General features: G+C 41.7%; 1 long non-coding RNA gene across 1 annotated transcript in view; it reads right to left on the bottom strand.

The window, feature by feature from the left end:
* Window positions 1-20,782, bottom strand: part of LOC113620003 (uncharacterized) — a 49,705-nt gene extending 28,923 nt beyond the window's left edge. Inside the window, exons 1-4 of the long non-coding RNA XR_003432611.1 lie at window positions 20,671-20,782; window positions 16,353-16,464; window positions 6,122-6,272; window positions 1,158-3,370 (exon numbers count right to left, since the gene is read on the bottom strand). This is a non-coding gene — a long non-coding RNA (uncharacterized LOC113620003). The remainder of the gene's footprint in view (window positions 1-1,157; window positions 3,371-6,121; window positions 6,273-16,352; window positions 16,465-20,670) is intronic.
* Window positions 20,783-21,613: the final 831 nt, after the last annotated feature.

Here is a 21,613-nt window from a genome sequence, read left to right as displayed (position 1 = left end):
CAGCCCATGTTCATGGCTATAAGAGGGATGATTAAATCAGGCTAGTTTCAGAGCTGCAGTTATAAGATTACAACACATTCCTGCAAAGGTCACATTTTATTCTTAAACTTCAGCACACTTGATGGTCTTGAACTATTGGCCACATACATCTTTTTCTTCTGTGAGATTTAGCTTGCCAGCATATAAAACAGCATCTATGGTTTTTAGTACCAGGCTCCCCTTGCTTGGAGCCTCAAGGGGCATGTATTAGCAGTAAGTGTAGATCAGGGGTGCAGGACAGAGCAGGGGGACCAAGCTCTCCTTCCCACAGTAGGCTTCCAGACTGAATTGGAGCACGGAAAGGACTAACATCTCTAAATCAAGCTTGGAGTTTTGATTACTACATTGGAATTCTCATCTGAATATACTATGTTTGAAACTTCTCACCCAGGGTAGGGGTTCTTATTTGGGGCCATGGACTCATTGAGTCTATGGATAAAAATCCATATTTCTATCTTGGATGGGAAAAAAATTACATGTTTGTGGTCAACCCCTACTATAATGTAATATGTTTGAGTGTCTGTCTTACCCACTCCACATCCCCAGTGTCTAGGATCATACCCAGGACATGATCAGGCTCAATAAATGCAACTGAATTAGTGAGGGAACAGTTAGGAGGGAGATCACCAAGGGGCTGAGAGATCATGGTAAGAAGTTTTGGGGTTTTATCTAAGAGATAAAGTATCTCTATTTCTAGAATGACTGATCAGGAAGAGACGATATTTATGGTAAATTAAAGAACATTAACTTCACTCCTAAAACCACACTGGAACTACTCGTGACTCCCCATGAAGAGATCTTAATCCATCTCCTGAGTTCTACCCTGCTGCACAGCAAGTGGGAGATGTGCCAGAAAACTGGGATTGAAAAATGTTCATAAGTCCAAAATCCTAAGAACAGTGTGGGACTCTACAAAAATGTATGTCAAATGCCATGCAACGTGGTTTGTGCACTGCCAGCCTGCAAGGTCACAAGTTAAAGGGCCTTACAACTAAATTCCCACTCTGCAGAAATTTAAGAGATATAAATTCACAAATAAATCTGATACACAGATGCAGAAAAGAAAATTTTTAACTGGGTAATTATTCCTAGAATTTGCACTTGAAAATTGATCTTACCCTGTAATTTCAAGTTGAAGCATTTGTGCCTATTTTCCATTTTCATCTATGAAGACATATCTTAATGTCTAGATCTGGAAAGAAGAGATGTTATTTTTATTTTAAGGCTTGCAAAACAATATGCTTTGCTGGGGATTCATTCCCATCTTGAGGATTTTTGCATATATTCACTGGAGATCCTTGTCAACAGGTTACTTGTCCTACTATAAAGGTTAGTTTCAATTCAGTTAGAAATAGCCACCACCACTTTTACTGTCATTTAGATTCAAAAATCCCAGACAGAGCTCTGGTATTTTCTTAACCCCTTCAACTACTTCATCTAATCAGCCCTTAATAAATGGAGATCTTACACTTATAAAGACTCCATTCACAACTTTCCATTCTAACTTCCAGGCCCTCATTTTTTTCTCAATGATTTCCTTGTCTTTTAATCCACTCTACACAATATTCTATCCTATATGATACCCCAACTATGTATCCATCGAAATACCAAGAAATGTGGGAGGTCAGTGAACTTATGTCAAAGTGAATCCTCTACAATGCCCCATCCCCCAGGTAATCTGGTAAATTTTGGGCATTTTATCACACACTGATGGTAGTATCCAGGGTCCTGAACAAGACCAATGCAATCAATTGTGCCTCAAAACTTTTTCATTTTTAATTGAGTGATCAAAGTGCCAGGTACTATTCCAAGCCTTTTCCATATAGTAACTCATTTAGTGCTCATAACAACTCCACGAGGAAGGTGCTGTTATCACCCCTATTTTACCAATGAAGAAGCTGGGTTACACCCCTTGCTCACAGTTACCTACTAGTAGATACATGAGGCCAGGTTCAAACCAGGCAGGCTGGCTGCAGAGCTCAGACCAGTGGCCACTAATACATGCTACCTCTTATTTATACTGTCCTTGACCATTGTGTATGTGTGTATCTCTGTCAATGTGTGCCTGCAGAAATTCCACAAATCCTGCCTTAGTTAATTCTTTGAAGCAGCAGCAGACAATAGGGATAAAGCTCAGGGCATATGTCTAGTTGAACAAGTACGAGGGCAATAAGAATGCTGACCAGTTAGAAAGGATGCTACATAAGTGAGAGCAGACAGCCTCATCCTGGTTTGAAGTCGAGAGGGGAAACTTCCTGAAGGAAGTGATGCTTAAGCTAAGGCAGAAGGATGAGCAGGAGTTAGCTAGATGTGTATGGGGTGGGGGGTGGGGGGCGGGTCAGAGAAAGGAACTAATCTCTGAGGTCATAAGGCTGGCCAGAGCGCATCCTATGAAAGCCTCACTATTCCTGGCCATGACACCCCAAGCTGGTCAACTGGCCGAGATGACAAGGCTGTGCCACAGACCGCACACCACGTGTTCATTCTTTTCTCCCCCCAGCCAGCTGCCAACTGCACAGTTTCATGTAGACACATCCTAGAACTAAAACTACTTCAGGGATACCTGCAGCAAAGCTGAAGGGAACATCCAGAAAGCCAAAGAAAGCGTGCTTCATTGAATTACAATGCAGGAAATATCTGTAGCTCCTTAGACACTTGTATTGCTATAAAAATTATACTTTATGGGATAATTATTAATGGTTTGAAGAGAAATAAACAGTATAAGCGAAATAGAGCTGATACTATGAAAATGTATACCATGTAAATCAAAATCATAAAATCATTATTCAATACTCAGAGGCCTACTTAATATATACATATGAAATTTCTTACACACATATACTATAAAAGCCCACAAAGACCATCACTCTGAAGCCATTCACTGTACAAATATGAAAATAAATCTTTATCTTTAACCTCGATTTTATCTTCAGCAAGAGGATTGTGCAGTTTGGCTTTATGCAAATCACATTTAGTATTAAATAATCAAATGTCACATATGTCATATAAAGCAGCAAGTAGAAAAATAAATTATGAAAATGCATGAGGCTAAAGTTAGCAGTGAAAGATGTCTCCACATCCAACTTTCTTTTCCATGATGAAACTAAAATATTATCCAGTGTGTCAGGATACATAAAAAAGAGTGTAGCATAACTGGTTTTAAAAGCTCTCAAAGGAAAAATTGAGCCAAGATGAGTTACTTGCACAGAACTACGCAAATGTATCAAATTAAATCTGTTAAAAAAAATTAGATACCTTTTTCTTACCAAAAATATTCTTTAAATTTGAGAACACCTTCACGAAATCAAATGTTGATAATAATCTTGATTTCCTAGCAAGGCAATGGAAAGAGATGTAAGTAGCTTTTCTTTAAATAAGATTGCTAACTGGAGCTTTAAGTTTCTAATTTGGACTTTGTTGCAAAAATATTTATCCAGGTTCAAAGAGCTACAGATGATGGCTTTGTGTACCAGAGGCACCTATGTAATCTAATCAATTTGGGTGTACCGGCCGTACAACCCAGAAGCAAAGATCAAGATGATATTTCTATATCAAAGGTACATTCTTATATACAGATTGTAAGACAAATATAGACACTTTGGGGGAAAATAAAGACAACACAATAACATGTACACTAACACAGTTTTGTGCAATTGCACCAAACACCTAAACATGAGTACCATAAGTCAACACATAGGTGTCGGGTCCATTCTAACCTGGGCTCTGTAGATGCCACCTAGGCAAACAGCGGTGGCAGAACTTTCGTCTGACCATGGCACAAAAATAACCACCACTCCCTCCCCGGTTCAGTTTGACATTCCCCACCAGCAAGGCATTCCTTTCAGTCAAAAATGTAAACTTTTTTTTCTGGGACCAAAAAACAGGAAACAGGAATCCACAGTAGAGTTGCTGAAGACACAACCAACTTTCCAGTTAAAAAAAAAAAATAGATCTAGTAGGTAGAGAGAAGGCACACCTTGAAAAGCTAAACAACATTGTGGCTACTTATAATCTATGTGTGTAACATATCTGGTCAATATGCATTAAAAATAATAACAATAAAGCTTGGGGAATTTAAGGTCTGAACATAAACATCATAAACAGGAGAAAAACTGCTACATGGAATTATTTTAATTCAACAAAAAGGGATGGTTTTAGATGATGTAGTACAATAAATAAGAGCTATTATTTCAGTTTTTTCAGCAAGCTACTTGGGGCCTAGCCCTATCACAAGGTAAGTTCAAGTCTCTGGTTGGGAATAACTTGGCGAAGGCCACTGAAACTCAAAAGCCAAACCTAAAAAACCAGGCCTCACTGACCCACCCTGGGGTCAGGTGTTGACTCATTTAGCTGTTGGAGACATTTCACTGGGGAATCTGGGTGGCAGCACAGCTTCCAGGAGGGCAAGACCCACCAGGCTGCGGGTGAGAGTAACTCACTAGTCTCCTCAGACAAAGGACTCTGACTTACCTCTCCCCTAACCACAATCCACTTCAAAAGAGATGATTTTCCAAAACTACACGTAACGTTTCTTTCACCATTCATTATTTAAGAAACTGAACGCTGGCAACCAGGGAGTTAGGAGATTTGAGTTATACTGAAGATTATGATTTTAAATCACAGGGAGGTTCGAGCATGGGTATTTTCACTTGGCAAAATGGTAAATCGTTCTAAGTACTAGTGTGCTTTTTTAATGAGATATAATTCACATACCAAAAACTTCACCATTTAAAATACACAATTTAGTGGGTTTTAGTATATTCACAAAGTTGTGCAACATTATCACAATTCCACAACATTCTCATCATCCCCCAAAGAAACCACACACCCAACAGAACTCACTCCCTGTTCCTCCCTTCACCAGCCCCTGGCAGTCACTTGCTGTTGTGTTTTTTTTTTAAAGTGAAACGTGACAACTTTCCTGTACTTTGTATTTTCAGTAGCGCGTGGCTTTATACGTTTTCATTAGAATTTTTAAAATTTATTTATTCATTTATTTTTGGCTGTGTTGGGTCTTTGTTGCGGGCTTTCTCTAGTTGCAGCGAGCGGGGGCTACTCTTCGTTGTGGTGCGCGGGCTTCTCATTGCAGTGGCTTCCCTTGTTGCGGAGCATGGGCTCTAGGAGCATGGGCTTCAGTAGTTGTGGCTCGCGGGCTCTAGAGCACAGGCTCAGTAGTTGTGGTGCACTGGCTTAGCTGCTCCTCGGCATGTGGGATCTTCCCGGACCAGGGCTTGAACCCGTGTCCCCTGCATTGGCAGGCAGATTCTTAACCACTATGCCACCAGGGAAGCCCTTCATTAGAACTTCTAACACTTAATTCAAACCATGGACTTTATAAGTGTTCTGAGATTATAAAATACTCTCTTCTATATACAAACTATTTCTGTTGCAAAAATGTTTTCTTTTTTTATACATAAAAAAATAGATATTTCTGTCTCCACTGGAGCTTAAAACATTACCATTTTTTTCCTCAAATTCTGTTCTTGTATATGAAGTGAGAAGAATCAATACTCAAATATTGAAAAAGCTGAATGACCCGAGTCCTTATTAACTGTGGGCCATCTCGCTCTCCTTCCCACTGCTTAAAGACCTACAGAGCTGAGAGGGCCAAGGCCTGAAAGGCAAAGCTGTTTGTTTACAGACAAGGAAACGGATCTAATGTGGGCTGGTGACACGTCCAAGACTACAAGGCTAGTTTACAGCACAGCTAGGATGGTAACCCCCTTTTCCTAGTTTTCTAGTATTGAATATTGGAAGTAAATGTTATAGGTTATCTATAAAATCAGCCACCATATGAATCTAATTACGTCAGTGAATTTCTTCTATAGCTTTGATCTGAGCATGTGATTTTTTTTTTTTTACCACTTTAAAAACCTATATGTTATCTGGTAAGACTTTGTGAGGACAAGACAGGTACATTTAACCAGGGGGCCCAAATCATTCATTGAAACATAGCAAACAAGAGCTGAGATTCTGGAGGGACCCCAGAGCATCTCTCAGATTCCACACACTGTAATTCTCCACACGACAGTGTCCGTAGGATGCCCCACTATGCTATGTAAGAAGCAAACAAGTCACATACATTCAGTACTCTGGAAATGAAGCCTCATGGGCCAAGAATGTTTGGGATTTAACCATTGCAACAATTCATCTGGGCTGACTTTTTGGAACTGGTCCCACTCAGACTGGAAATGGATTTGCTGTCCTCCTCACCAGTTCTTTTCTTCACTTCCCTGGAGAGAGAAAGAGAGACATATAGACAGAGAGAGAAAGGAGATTACTGAGGTATAAAACTGAACCGTAAACAGCTCTACAGAAATAAAACGGCACTACTGAGCACTTGCTATGCACCAGCCAGACAGTGTTCTAAATGCTTTGTAGCTGTTGACTTATTTAATTCTAACAACTATGTGATTTTATTGTTCCCCATTTTATTTTTTTAAATTTTTTTTTTAATGATTTTTGGCTGTGTTGGGTCTTTGTTGTGGCGAGCAAGGGCACTCTTCGTTTGCGGTGCGCAGGCTTCTCATTGCCGTGGCTTCTCTTGCTGCGGAGCACAGGCTTAGCTGCTCCGCGGCATGTGGGATCTTCCCGGACCAGGGCTCGAACCCATGTCCCCTGCATTGGCAGGCGGATTCTTAACCACTGCACCCCCAGGGAAGCCCTGTGCCCCATTTTATATGTGAGGAAACGAAGACAAAAAAAGAAGTTAAGAAATTTCCCTTCGGTCACACAGCTGGAGAAGTGGCACAGCAGTTGGGCTCCAGCACCTGCATTCTAAGCACCAGGTCACACACTCATGCATGAACACACACACATACCCAGGTGCATACACACATGTGCACAGACACACATGCCCAGGTGCATACACATGTGTGCACACACACGCACACACAGACTACTCTTGCTCTCTCCTGTGGTTTCACATGGCTTATAGTCTGCCACACGCACAGCTCACGCCTTAGGATTCTGGAACCTGGCTCCCGTCCCCAGCTAATGCACAAAAGCAATGATGACTTTATAACCACTCTGTAGTTATACACGATCATGGAGATAACAACAGATGGTTAAAATCCAGGAAAAAAGAAGTCTTCCTTTTGCCTCTTCCTAAATTTCTTTTAGAATTAACTTCTAGAGGCAGCACCGGACCTAAGACCTCCATGATCTTATGAAAGCCCCCTAGGAAGTCTCCTATCCCTGGGGATGCTTGGGAAATACACCCTTAGACAAGCTGAATGGCAGTCTCTGTGGGTGAGGAGAGTGTGACAGCTCGTCCCCAAGATGGTCCCAAAGAAGTCTGCCTCCCTGTGGTGGTGAAGCTTGTGCGGCTGCCCCCTGGTCAGCACCGCCTCTGTGACTGCTCAGACCAGTAGAATGGCGAGGAAATGGTGTGCTGAGATTTCTAAGCCAGGCATTAATCAGGCCTGGCCGCTCTGAGCTGCAATTTAAGCAGCCCAGGGTTCTTCGCGGGAGAGAGGTAAGAGAGGTCCCGGGGGCTGAGATCCACAGGGAGGAGCATCCTGGCCGCAGACGTGCAGACGCGCCACAGCCTGTGTCCATCTGACTGCAAACACATGAGACACCCAAGGGAGAGAAGCTGAGGACTCTCCAAGTGAGATCCAGTCAATTCTGGTAATTTCAGAAAATAAAAAGTGGTGCTCTTCTAGGCAATTACATTTTGGGTGGTTTCTTACAGAGCAGTAGATCCTGGGAACTGGCATGTTCCCGGCACGGCGACGCTGTTCAATAGGAATAGAATGTAATGTAATCCATATATGTAATTTAAAATTTTTAGCAGCCACATTAAAAAATGTAAAGAGACAAGTGAAATTTTATTAATATATTTTATTTAACTCAGTATTGCAAAAATACTATCATTTCAGCATGTAACCAATAAAAATATTAATGAGGTATTTTACAATGTTTATACTGTCTTCAAAACCCAGTATTTATTTAATATATCCAGCACATCTCAGCTTGGATCAGCCATACTTCAGGCAGCTAGTGGCCACCAAACCGGTCAGCACAGCCCCAGAAGGAGCTGATACCTGCTAACCTTTGAAAACCACTACACTGTGAGTAGGAAACAAAAGGGGAACTAGTTCTTGCTGAAGGCCAGTTAATAAATGCTATGTTACGTGTCTTCACATATTCCTTATTTAATACAAATAACACTCACACCTGCTCGCACAAAATCCTGACAGGTGACAGGTGAGCATCACTGTCCTCACTTCACAGATAAGGAATCAGAGACTCAGGAAAAGAAGGAAGATACACAGTTCAATCCATAAACCCTATAAGACTCAGTTCAGACTTCTAACCTCCAGAACTGTAAGATAATACATTTTTATTGCTTAAACCACAAGGCTAGTGGGAATTTGTTACGGTGACGATAGAAAACTAGTACAACTTCCAAATGCCAAATCTCGACCATTTGGTCATTCAGTAAATGTCTGATTTATGCCAAGCTCTGGGATCCTCAACTAGTGAGTTTTGAGAGAGAGACAGATGTCTTCTAAATAAATTGTTACCAGGTCCCAAGAGAGCTGCTAACACACAAGCACAGCGTTTGCAGGAACACAAAAGGTGCACCACAGTTGTGCTGGGGCGAGGGGAAGGCAGCCTTTGTGGAGACTGAGCTTCAGGGAGACTTTGACAGTGGAGCGACCTCTTGATGGGATAGGAATTCACCTTCATGTAATGAGGAAGGGAGATCCCAGGTGCAGGAAACAGCATGCATGAGGCGAACAGGCATAAAAGAACTTGGCCACAACTGGAAGCAAAGTTTGCTGTGTGGATAGATTATCTTTCATTTGGGAAGCAAGATAAGAGATGCAAACAAAGGTAGGTGAGGTTGGGCTCTGAGGGACACCTACCTACAGCAAGAAAGAAAGTCTTAATTGGATTTTTATTTATAAAGATTACGCTGTTTACAGGGTGGGGGATGAACTGATGCTGGAGAAACTCTGAGGCAGAAACTGAGGTGCCTCCTGCACTACCTGGAGGAGGAAATTCTGAGGCCTGAAGCAAAACAGAGAGAGAGAGAGAGAGAGAATACAGACAGATTCAAGAAAGATTACAGAGAGGTCACCTAATCAATAGGGCCCCAGAACCCACTAGAGGTAGGTGATGGAGAAAGAGAGGAAGGAGTCAAGACTGATTCTGGTTGGTAGTTTCCCGAGATAGGAAATGTAGAATGAGGAACAATTTTAAAGAAAAATTAACACATTAGAATTTGGACATGTTGGGGCAGTCATGCCTATGGAATTCCCATTTGTTAGTGGATGGGAATATGGTCATGGAATTTTTTTAAAAGATGAGGATTAAAAATACAGAAATTGGAAGTCATCAGCTAGACATAGTTCTAGAAACCATGGGGGTGGAAGACATTAGGCAGAGAGAGAAAGGAAAGAGGAAGAGAGTGCAGAACAGAATCCTGAGATTACCAGCATTCAAAAGGCAAGCCAGAGATTCAGAGTAGTGAAAAGTCCCAATTTTACTCTTAGTAGCTGTGTCACTTTGAGCAAGCTGATTAAGCATTCTAATTCCCAATTTTCTTATCTGTACAATGGGTATAGTACTCACAGCATCCTCACAAGACAACTCACATCACTCCCTTCTGGGAGGTCCAACAGCCTCTATTAGCTACATATCATATGGCTGCCTGGTCATATATTTTGTTTTCTTTTTTTCCTCTAATATTAAATTGTATGGCCTATCTTACATACCCTGATATCCCTACAGGGCTTTGATGCTGAGCACTCATAATTATGCAGATATTATTGAACCTGAAAGCAAATATTAAGGGAAAAAAAACAGGTACCCATATTGTTCACCTGGACTTCAGTTTCTTTAATCTACCAAAAATGCAGGCACATCCCACTTTAAGGAAATCAGGAAGATACAATTTCATACAACTCAAACAGGTTTAAGCCTGGGAAAATTAAATTACCTCACCAAAAACTACCATGTGCTTCACAACTGCATTTTGAATGACTCAATCTTATGGACAGGTTTACACCCAGTGGGCTCAGCAATGGCGCTGATACATCAGCCTGAACTTTTTGTGTTTTTCTCAAATTTCAGGCCATTGATCGATTTAATGCCTGTTGAACTTGAATGTTTAAAGCCTGTGGCTCTAGTGACGGCAAATGTATTTACCAATAGACAATGGTTGGGATGAATTTCCTATCAGCCCTACAGGGAAAGTGTATTTCTGGGAGAAACTTTTCCTGGGATTGAGAGGTTTTCCAAGAAAAAGCAGAGGAGTTCAGGTTGTTAACCAAACATTTATGGCCTCCCTTCGAAAGCAAATTTTGTTTCAGACAGTGCAAATCCATAAACTCTTCTAGTTCAAGTTTTATGACATGACATGGAATGAAAGAGACCATGCCAGGAAATCTCTTATGAAATCTAGATCAAGAACTTACATGTTTTGCATTATATATAACATTCTAAAGGCTGTAACACTTTATTTTTTTTTCACATCTTTATTGGAGTATAATTGCTTTACAAAGTTGTGTTAGTTTCTGCTGTACGACAAAGTGAATCAGCTGTACGTATACATATATTCCCATATCCCCTCCCTCTTGAGCCTCCCTCCCACCCTCCTTATCCCACCCCTCTAGGTGGTCACAAAGCACTAAGCTGATCTCCCTGTGCTATGCAGCAGCTTCCCACTAGCTATCCATTTTACATTTGGTAGTGTATATATGTCCATGCCACTCTCTCACTTTGTCCCAGCTTACCCTTCCCTCTCCCTGTGTCCTCAAGTCCATTCTCTACGTCTGCAACTTTATTCCTGCCCTGCCACTAGGTTCAGCAGTACCATTTTTTTAGATTCCATATATTCATGTTAGCATACAGTATTTGTTTTTCTCTTTCTTACTTCACTCTGTATGACAGACTCTAGGTCCATCCACCTCATTACAAATAACTCAATTTCTTTCTTTTTTAATGGCTGAGTAATATTCCATTGTATATATGTGCCACATCTTCTTCATCCATTCATCTGTCAATGGACATTTAGGTTGCTTCCATGTCCTGCCTATTGTAAATACTGCTGCAGTGAACACTGTGGTACATGTCTCTTTTTGAATTATGGTTTTCTCAGGGTATATGCCCAGTAGTGGGATTGTTGGGTCATATGGTAGTTCTACTTTTAGTTTTTTAAGGAACCTCCATACAGTTCTCCATAGTGGCTGTATCAATTTACATTCCCACCAACAGCACGAGAGGGTTCCCTTTTCTCCACACCCCCTCCAGCATTTATTGTTTGTAGACTTTTTTGATGATGGCCATTCTGACTGGTGTGAGGTGATACTTCATTGTGGTTTTGATTTGCATTTCTCTAATGATTAATGATGTTGAGCATTCTTTCATGTGTTTGTTGGCAATCTGTATATCTTCTTTGGAGAAATGTCTATTTAGGTCTTCTGCCCATTTTTGGATTGGGTTGTTTGTTTTTTTGATATTGAGCTGCATGAGTTGCTTGTATATTTTTGAGATTAATCCTTTGTCAGTTGCTTCATTTGCAAATATTTTCTCCCATTCTGAGAGTTGTCTTTTCGTCTTGTTTATGGTTTCCTTTGCTGTGCAAAAGCTTTTAAGTTTCATTAGGTCCCATTTGTTTATTTTTGTTTTTATTTCCATTCCTCTAGGAGGTGGGTCAAAAAGGACCTTGCTGTGATTTATGTCATAGAGTGTTCTGCCTATGTTTTCCTCTAAGAGTTTGATAGTGTCTGGCCTTACATTTAGGTCTTTAATCCATTTGGAGTTTATTTTTGTGTATGATGTGTAACACTTTTTTAAATGGTAGTTTTACCTGTGGAAACTATGCCGTTTTCACTTAAGGCTTGGGTACTTTGACAAGCAAATCTGATGGCACAGTATAAAGCAAATTAAAGTCTTTACATGTTTGTTTATTTCTAATTTTCATATTTAACACATTGTTAACAGAACTCAGAGGACTCAAGCCAGGCCACAATACAATAACAACCATTTAAAAAACTCCTTGATAAGTGGTTCACAAGAAGTGACCTTGTTATCAAACGCTTCTGCACCCAGGTGTTTTGTGTTCCCAAAGAAACACAAACCTGAGTGGAAGCTACACTGTAAACAGGGTGGTGCCGGGCTGAGCCAACTCTCTGGCAGGAGCACACGGGAAGAGCACAAGCGGCCTCCAGATCTCCTATCCTTGTAACATAGAGAATCGATTATAAAAAGAGAATCAATTCTGCAATCTGGGTGTGACGGTGGCACTTTGGAGTCATTTAACTGTAATATGACCCCACAAGACAATCCAGTGTTAAACAGTGATTATGTTACTCAGTGGAGTCCAGGCTGTTACATATAGAATCATAGACTGTCAGGACCAGAAGGGCCTTAGGGATCATTTTCTTCAGCACCCTCGTCGTACAGATTAGAAATGCCTAAAGGAAGACAGGGACTTAGTCAAGGCTCTTCAGCTGTTCGGGGTAGATTTAAGATCAGACTTTGAGCCTCCTGACACTACACTCCTCCAACGTGCTGGGCAGAAGCCAGTAGCCATGCGGAGGGCCTGACCTGCAGCATCCTTTCCTGCTCATCCAGGACAGCAATGCAGCACCCCCTGCCTGAAGCTAAGGTAGCACCGAGCCCCTTATTGCACTAAAGTTAAGATTCTTATAAAACCAGAATCTCACAAAGGATCAGGAAAAGAACTACACGCCTAAAGTTATGTTTTTGCTTTGTCAGCAATTAAAGTATCATTGGCCTGGATTTTGTTGATACACTTTTTTTACTCTATTTTTTTTTTTTGGATATTTAATCCCTTTAGACCAGCAAAGAATCATCTTTTCATTTGTGGCAGAAAACTAGGCAGAAGAAATAAATCTAACAGAAAACATTCTTATTTCCTAAGAATGCTGCAACGATGAAAGTGCAGTTAAATCTAAGGCCTTCAGTGATGCCGTTTTCATTCTAATCCACATCCCACAATATTATTTATTGTTAACACCATTGACTTAGCTTAATAATTACCTGGGTAATAATTTAAACAAAGTGCTTCCAACCGGCATGATATACAATTTGCTTTGTTGAGTTTTTTTTTCCCTTTACCTTGGAAAATGTCATAATAGACAGCTATATTCGTAATAGTCTCCTGTGTTTAAAACCTGGTTCCTGGAAGTGATTCATACCCGTCAACTATTAGCTTTGTGGTGACATTTTGCAGAAACATCAACAACACCTCGGATACATCTCCTTTGTTTGTCAGTAAAGGTATTTTGCCAAAGTTCACAGTGAACAAGCATCATTACCAGTTTTTATAAAAACCATGTTTGTTTCTCCAACCACTACTGAAAGACAAGACAGTGTTTTCCAATGTAGATTCATGTTATGGTCAAGAAATCTGGCACACACAACAGCTAAGTGAAAATTCAATCCTGCATCCAGTTTTCGAAATATAAGGCAAAACTTTACCAGGAGAGATGGAGAACAGCTTCCACTATATTCGAACCATCTTTGGCGTTTGTTTTACAAAATAACGCCCCATAGGTCTGTAAAAAATATAAATACACCATTAAATGAAGGCTTTAATTAGGTTTCCTGGGATGTTAGCTTTTAAAACCAATAAAATAAAATAAAAATACTCCCCTTTTGAGTATGCTAAAACTAATAGCTAAGAAATTGAATTCAAAGTTTCAGTACTTTAAAAAAAAACAGGTTTGAGCCTAGTTATTCCAGGAACAACTCCTAGTCAGAGGATTTTTATTTTGCATCCCCCCAAAAAAAAAACCCGTAATACAAAATTTCATGTTTTAAGGTTCTTATTTCCAAGAGTCACACGTGCTACCAAGTGTTCTCTATCAAATAATTTGAGAGAGAGAAAAATGATAGCTTAAGGTAACCACTCAGGAATTAAATGTCCATCTAAAGTATGTCATGAATTGGGAGGTTGGGATTGACATATATACATTAATATGTATAAAATGGATAAATAAGAACATGCTGTATAAAAAATAAATAAATAAATAAAGTATGTCTCCTTTTGGCCAGAAGCTAACACACATTCCCCTTCACCCTATCATCTCTTCCTATCAAGATTCAACAGCCTCTCTGTCACTAAAACCTATGGACATTTTCTAGTCCTCTATTTTTCAACCCCCCAGTGGTTATGCATATAATCATCGATCATACCACTCTCCTTCTTCAAACCCTTTAATGCTTTCCCCCATCCCTCTCAAGTAATACTGAAATGCTTACCTGGCCAACAAGGCTTCGCTTGTATGTGGCCCCAGCCAACTCCCCAGTTTTACCTGTCACCACTCTCCCTCACTCACAACGCTCAAGTTACCCTGGCCGTCCCTCTATTTCCCCAATGCTCCAAATTCCCTCCCACCTCAGGACATATGCATCTACTGTTCCCACTACTAAGTCATCCCCTACCCCACTAACCCCCTTCACCAGGCTGACTTTTACCTACCTTCTAGATTTTTAGGTAATCCTCCCTTGAAGTTAAGTGTTTTCTAACTCTGAAAAGTCGATATTAGGTTTTCCTATTATAAAACCTCTTGACATATGTATTTTCCCAGTATAGCACTTGCCACAGCTGTAATTGACCAAGTTATTTTTGTGTGTCTTTGTCTAACAAGCTGGAGACAATTTCCCTTAGGAAAGGAGAACTGTGTGTGCTGTGGGGCTGGGTGTGGGCGACACAGACCTGTGTGGGATACGGGCAGGATGTGATGGGTGCTCCGGAGCAGAGAGAAAGGGAAGAACCGAACAACAGGCAAAGACTACTGTGAAACCTTTACCCGTGAGCCCCCAAATCCACAGAAAAGCTTAAAAGAAAAAAACATGAATGTATTTCTAGTAGAAATGGGTAGTGCTGCTACCTGGCACAGCCAGGATGTTATGGGGTGAAATAGAGACTGCCTTTGAGGATGCAGGAGGGTGGAGGTCAAGAGATGCATAATAAGGAAGCAAACCTTGGGAAATCTGAGAAATCGTGAAGAGGGAATAAAACTGGCCCGCAGCCAGGAATTCTGAAATCTCTAGAGGGACACGTGGATTACATGAGTTTAATATCTCTCTGCCCCAGACAGTAAACTACGTGAGGGCAAGGACAGCCTGCTTTGTTCTCTACCCTTTGCTCAGCTTACAATGGAGTGCTTTTCACATGGTGGATACAGTTAAATATGTATTGAATCAATCTCTTCTGTATTTCATTGCCTAGTTTTGATGTTTATCATATTTGGTTCAAAGTTCTAAAATTTAAAACAAGTAATAATTCCAACTTAAAATAGTGAGGTTGGGACTTCCCTGGTGGTCCAGTGGCTAAGACTCCGAGCTCCCAATGCAGGGGGTCCAGGTTCAATCCCTGGTCAGGGAACTAGATCCCACATGCCACAACTAAGAGTTTGCAAGGCGCAACTAAAGACCCCGCATGCCACAACTAAAAGATCCTGCATGCCGCAACTAAAGATCCCGTGTGCCACGACGAACACGTGATGCAGCCAAATAAATAAATAAATAATATTTTTTTAAGATAGTGAGCTTGAAACTTCTTTTTAAAGTTAACATGTATATGCTACAGAGCAGTCCTTTCATGGTACTGACGACAGACAGCAACGATAGCAACATCAGGTCAGACTGTTATGGTAAGAACCTCTTATTTAACCCAAGGAGCATCTGGTTCCTTGTTTGGGTAAGACAAGGCACAAGAGGGCCATGCAGCCTTCTGATACAATGATAATAATGAGAGAATAAACATTACCCACAATAACAATCTGGACAGAAACAGGGTCCAACCACTACACAAATGCATAACCAAAAATAATTTTACACTATTCCAACTGAATACAAACCTTACAGAAAAGAACAAGTCTTCCAATTCCCTTCACCCCTTCACCCAGGTGACACACAGCACCACCTGCTGCCCGTTGGCACAGGGACCCTCCGGAACCAAACCCATGTTTTCAAAATAGGACACCCATTCATTTCCTTTTACCCAAATTCCAGGACTAGAGAAGGGTTCCAGGAGCTGGGGAAGAGTGAGGAGGAAGACGGGATAATTTTGCCTCCTCTTTGTCACTGACACTCAGTGGGGGAAAACAATCACTGATGCTTTTACCTCTCTAAGGGATTTAATTCTTGGTGCAGTTACTAACAGTTATGGGGCAGACAGGCATGGGGGCGGGGGCACTGGGAGTTCTGCCTGTATAAGGACAGAAGACCCATCAAACTGAGTGGAGGTCCGTCAAACAACTTCTTCAGCTAAGGTTGACAAAAGTGGAAGACCCCTTCCAGCGTGGACCCACTCTCACTCTTACCATTTTCTCCAAGGTACCCTGGGACATGTTTTTGTCCCTCTGCTTTAGCAGCGTCATGAAGATCACCCTTGTTTCCTACCAACACGACAGGAGTGCTCTCATGGGCTGCAGCCTACCACGAAGAAAAGGAAAAACTGTGCACACGTCACACATTGGACAAGTTATGAGGATGATGACAACAAGAGCTACCATTTCCAAATGCCCCTTATGTGCCACGTGATGTATACACAATATCTTCAAACCTCAAACTATCTCTAAAAGGAGCCAAACTTTCTCCCATTGCCAGGTGAGAAAACTGAAATTCAGAGAGGTTAAATAAGACCTTGGAAGGACCAAGGCCAGGGTGGTCCAAACTGATTCCATCACCCTTGCCACTATACAAACCAATAAAACTCAAGAGGCGTGACCACAAAACTCTACTCGGCTGTGGTGCCCACATAATTTTCCACAACTTTCACTCCAAACAGTGGTGATTACAAATCAACTTCATTACCTCGGGTATAAAACACACAAGAATTCCCTCAGCTACAATGGGACAAAAATGGAGTCTGGGGCTTGCCTGGTGGCGCAGTGGTTGAGAGTCCGCCTGCCGATGCAGGGGACACGGGTTCGTGCCCTGGTCCGGGAAGATCCCACATGCCGCGGAGCGGCTGGGCCCGTGAGCCATGGCCGCTGAGCCTGCGCGTCCGGAGCCTGTGCTCCGCAACGGGAGAGGCCACAACAGTGAGAGGCCCGCGTACCGCAAAAAAAAAAAAAAAAAAAGGAGTCTGAAAGTTCCACACTCACTGCTCTCTGGTTTATAGCAAAAGCAAAAAACAAGGGCCCTAAAGGTCAACATTTTTCTTGCGAGGAGTCACTGAGCGATCACTCAACGTAACAGACTCTTAAGATTAATGCCCCCAAATCAGCACAGCACGCTGTCACACAGCCCCGACACTCACAGGGGAGCTGGCGAGCGCAGCGGAAGCGCTGAGAGGCGGGGTTAAGCTTGAGACCCCACCAATCCCACCACGTGGCCGCTCACTGGCTGCGTGAAGTCAGGCAAGTCTGTTCCTGGTTCTGCCTCACCTTCCCTATCTGTAAAATGAAGGGATCAGCAAGGGCACATCCCCCTCCAGCAGGCGGGATGAGAAGGGAGGGCAAGCAGACAACCCTTGCTCTGGATCCTGAACAAGAGAGACAGCAGCCCTGACTGAGACGTGGGGAATGACCCTTTGCGGTGCCTAAAGACATCCAGGTGTTCATCCACTTCGGTGTCACACCTGATACAACATCAAGAAATGAGCCTCAGGAACAAGGAAACTGTATTCGACTTCCTTTCTTTTCAGACCATTTTCCTCCAACTGAACGTACCAGAGTGAAGTAAAAGCGAAGGGGAGAAGGAAATGAAAGGCTTTGCCTAAAACTGGACACCCCACCCATTAAGGTGTTAAGTAATTGCGTTCGGTGGGGAACTGCTCAGGATCCAAGGGGGCATCACGTGGAAGCCATGAATCAAATATTTGCTTAAGGGCTTCCCTGGTGACGCAGTGGTTGAGAGTCTGCCTGCCAATGCAGGGGACACGGGTTCGAGCCCTGGTCTGGGAGGATCCCACATGCCGCGGAGCAACTGGGCCTGTGAACCATAACTACTGAGCCTGCGCGTCTGAAGCCTGTAATCCGCAACGAGAGGCCGCGATAGTGAGAGGCCCGCGCACCGCGATGGGGAGTGGCCCCCGCTCGTCGCAACTAGAGAAAGCCCTCGCACAGAAACGAAAACCCAACGCAGCCATAAATAAATAAATAAATTTTAAAAATTAAAAAAAAAGGACTACTTAAAAAAATATATATATATATATTCGCTTAAGTAAGCTAAGGGTCTGAGCGTCTAAATGACCTTCCCAAAGTCATACAGGAACATACTGGCACCTCCTTCAAGTCCTGACTCAAATATCACCTTCTGGTGTGGCTACCCTGACCACACTACCTGCAGCCCCCTGCCTCACCGTAAGGCCCGTTATCCAGCCCTCTTTTTGTTTTCATAACATTTATCACTTTCTATCATTCTACTTATTTTATTTAAGTTTGTTGTGTGTTATGCCTCCCCCACTGGAGCACAAGCTCCATAAGGGTAGGGCTCTGTGTTTTATTAATGGATATATTGCAAGCACGAGTCCAGTACACACACAAAGCAGGTATTTCAGAAATATTTTTGAATGTGTAAAAGAGATCAATATTGTTTGAATATTGTAAATATTCAAACAATAACTGATTTATGACAGGTAAGTAAATGGTCTTCATTTTATTATAAGATTTTGTAACCCAGTGATTTTCAATCGAAGTGTATTAATTATTAATTCAGAGGGTCCATTCACCACTGACATTCTACTGCTTCTCAACCCTCTGGCTTATCCCAACGATCTCACCATTAGTTTCTACCCATATTTACAGTGGTAATATAAATCATCCCAATACAATTTCCTCAAATTAGAAAAGGTAAGCCATGGCAAAGGTTCACTGTGATAAGTGAAAAGTCAAATGCCAAGTGGCATCTAATTTTTTCTACCTAACAAATTCAAGAATTCGTCTTGAATACAGTTTTCTTCCTTTTTAGACCATATGAAAGGTAATACGAATAGCTAAAAAGGTCACTTATCATATGTAGGTGCTTATTTAGCAAATTATGGCCATGGGGCCCCTGGCACAGGCCACAGCTGGTCACTAAGGGCTATTTCAACCCTATGGCCGACTCTGTCTTTTGTGCCTCCTTTTCTTGAATATAATCCGAAGTCTTAAAATGAAGACCAAATCCAACAGTTCCAACAATAAAATGTTTTGCTACAGATCTTAAATATCTATAGGTATGAGTGAGCTGGGATTATCCATTCTCACCGGATTCTCCGAACTCACTGGTCTATCCCAGGGAGGTCATCTGTTCCCTTGAGTAGATGACTCTCCTCTACGCACTAACTACCTTGGAGATCCTTTCTTGACATCAAAAGATTTTTTTTTCTTAATTTGCTGCACACTCTGGTGCTTAATCAAAGGAGCAACCGATGTTGAATCAGGAGGTCCCATTTCCCCTTCTACTCCTAACCCCTAGATAACCAAAAACCAGTGTCATACACTTTCTATGCCTTACGTTTCTCATAAAAAGTGAGAATAACATTACATTTCTTACTTCCTTTCTCAGATATGTTACAGAGATGAATATAACATGTGGGAAATTTTGTGAAATAAAATACTATATAAATGTCAACACGCTTTCATTGTGTTTATAATAATTTTAAGTCGTGATATTTCAGTTGAACAAAATGCATGTTTATTTATCATTGTCTAAGTCTTATTGCAATTTCAACCAGTCATTTCTTAAATCACTTCTCTAGTTGGAAAGAAAACACTCATTCTGGTGATTTACAGGGTATGAAATAGGCCCAACTGAAGAATCTAGAGGCTAACCTGAGATCAGACAGCAATCAGTTCTCTGTTCAGCCACCACTGCACTTAAAGCCTGTTAAAAGTTATAGATAATAGACTTACTCGAAAAATTGTATTAGCCACCAGTTTTGTTTTGTTTTTCTCCGGGACAGCATGCTAAACCAGGGCTTGAACTGTAGTGTCACGGTTATTAATGACTGTTGGTAGCACACTAACCGTGGTCAAAATCATTTCCTACTTTAAAAAGTATTTACCATGAAACCAAAGGATATGAAAGCTCCCCAGATGAAAGACACCATCTTACTGGAGCAAAACAAAGCACAGACAGTTACCACACATGTTTAAAATACCAACTGGTTATTCCAGTGGTACTTTGAGATACGTAAATCACCCAAATCACTACCAGAAAGAATAAGGTCGAGAACACAGGTCTCTATGCTATAGAATTTGGACCTGGCACAAGCCCACACCCAGGTGGTATCTCACCTATGCCTCTAGCACACATGGAGGCCCTATTATACCTCCAATCACACTACACACCCAGCCCCATCACCCCCTTGTTTGTGAGAGCTGCTGCTCCTTCTTGGGCTGCCTGAATTTTCATTCACTGCCCATGGGGTTCTGATTTTATCTATAAGAAAACACAGAAGTTACCTTTTTTCCCCAGAAGCTCACTTTAGTAGTGTCCTTGGCTCAGTGGGAACTTGCCCAGCTACTAAGGAAGAGACCAGTACTGCCAGATGCCACTGGGAACCCCACATCTTACATCCAGTTCTTCCTGATGGCCTGGATCAGTGGCTTCTAATCAAGTTCGTTTTGACAAAGAAGAGAAAGTGCATTTTCCAAGACAGGCTGTGACTCTCCTGTGTAACTCTTTTGTTTCTCTGTTTTCACTTCTTACCTCAACCGTACCTTCCCATTCTCGTACGTTGAGAAAGCTTTTCTCACATGTAACATCATACAGCAGCAAAACACCATCTGCTCTTCTGAAGTAAGACTTAAGCAATACTTCTGAATCTGGAAGAGAGAAAAGCAGATAAGTAACAGTTCTAATCAGTCAGTCAGTTTGGGGCTGCCTCATTCTTCAACTCTTTGATGCTCACTTTCTTCTCATCTTCTAAAATAACCCCCAATTGAGAAGAATCTAATAGCAGCCTATTACTGTGAAATAGCCATCCCCGAGGCCTAGAATGACTTGGTGAATGGTAACAACATAAGAATCTGGGCTGCTGATTTAGAAAAGCAAATCATTTTCTCCACCAAACAATCCCAAGAATGTCTACAAGCCTCAGAGCATAGCTTGAGAGCATAAGTTCTAAAAATTTCGGCCTCAGCAGCAAGCTACCAGATCCCATGTGGAGGTACAGAGAAGGATGGAAGAAGAGGCACATCAGAGAAAAATTATTTTGGGGGTGGTGGGTAGGGAATACTGTGCGTGGGTGGGAGAAGAACTACCCATGTGCAACACCACAGGGCACACACACAGGGTACGGGGTGCTCACCAGAGGAAGAGCACACCTCCACCCACATGTCCTAACTCTAAACCAGGTGCAGCACTTTACAGGACCTTAAATAGGGCCATGTCAACCACACATATTTTTTAAATGGCTTGTCTGTGCAAAACTCAGCAGAATTCAAAGCATTATGGAAAGCACTTGCCTCTCCTGCCCAGCCGTATCCCAGTGCTGCAGGGCTGTTAGCTCTCCATCTACGACGAGAGTTTTCAATTGAAAATCAACTTCTGAAAAAAATATAAGAGAACATGGAGAACATGATGTAAATAATTCCATCGGTTTTTACTTTCAAGCCTTATTTGGATGAGACAAGGGCCAGTAAGCTAAAGT

Source organism: Aethalodelphis obliquidens, unplaced genomic scaffold (assembly GCF_003676395.1).
Source record: "Aethalodelphis obliquidens isolate GAN/ISIS:26980383/991018 unplaced genomic scaffold, ASM367639v1 scaffold7, whole genome shotgun sequence".
NCBI classification, from domain to species: domain Eukaryota; kingdom Metazoa; phylum Chordata; class Mammalia; order Artiodactyla; family Delphinidae; genus Aethalodelphis; species Aethalodelphis obliquidens.
Note: the sequence above shows the minus strand (reverse complement) of the source record. Positions and strands in the feature narration are given on the sequence as shown.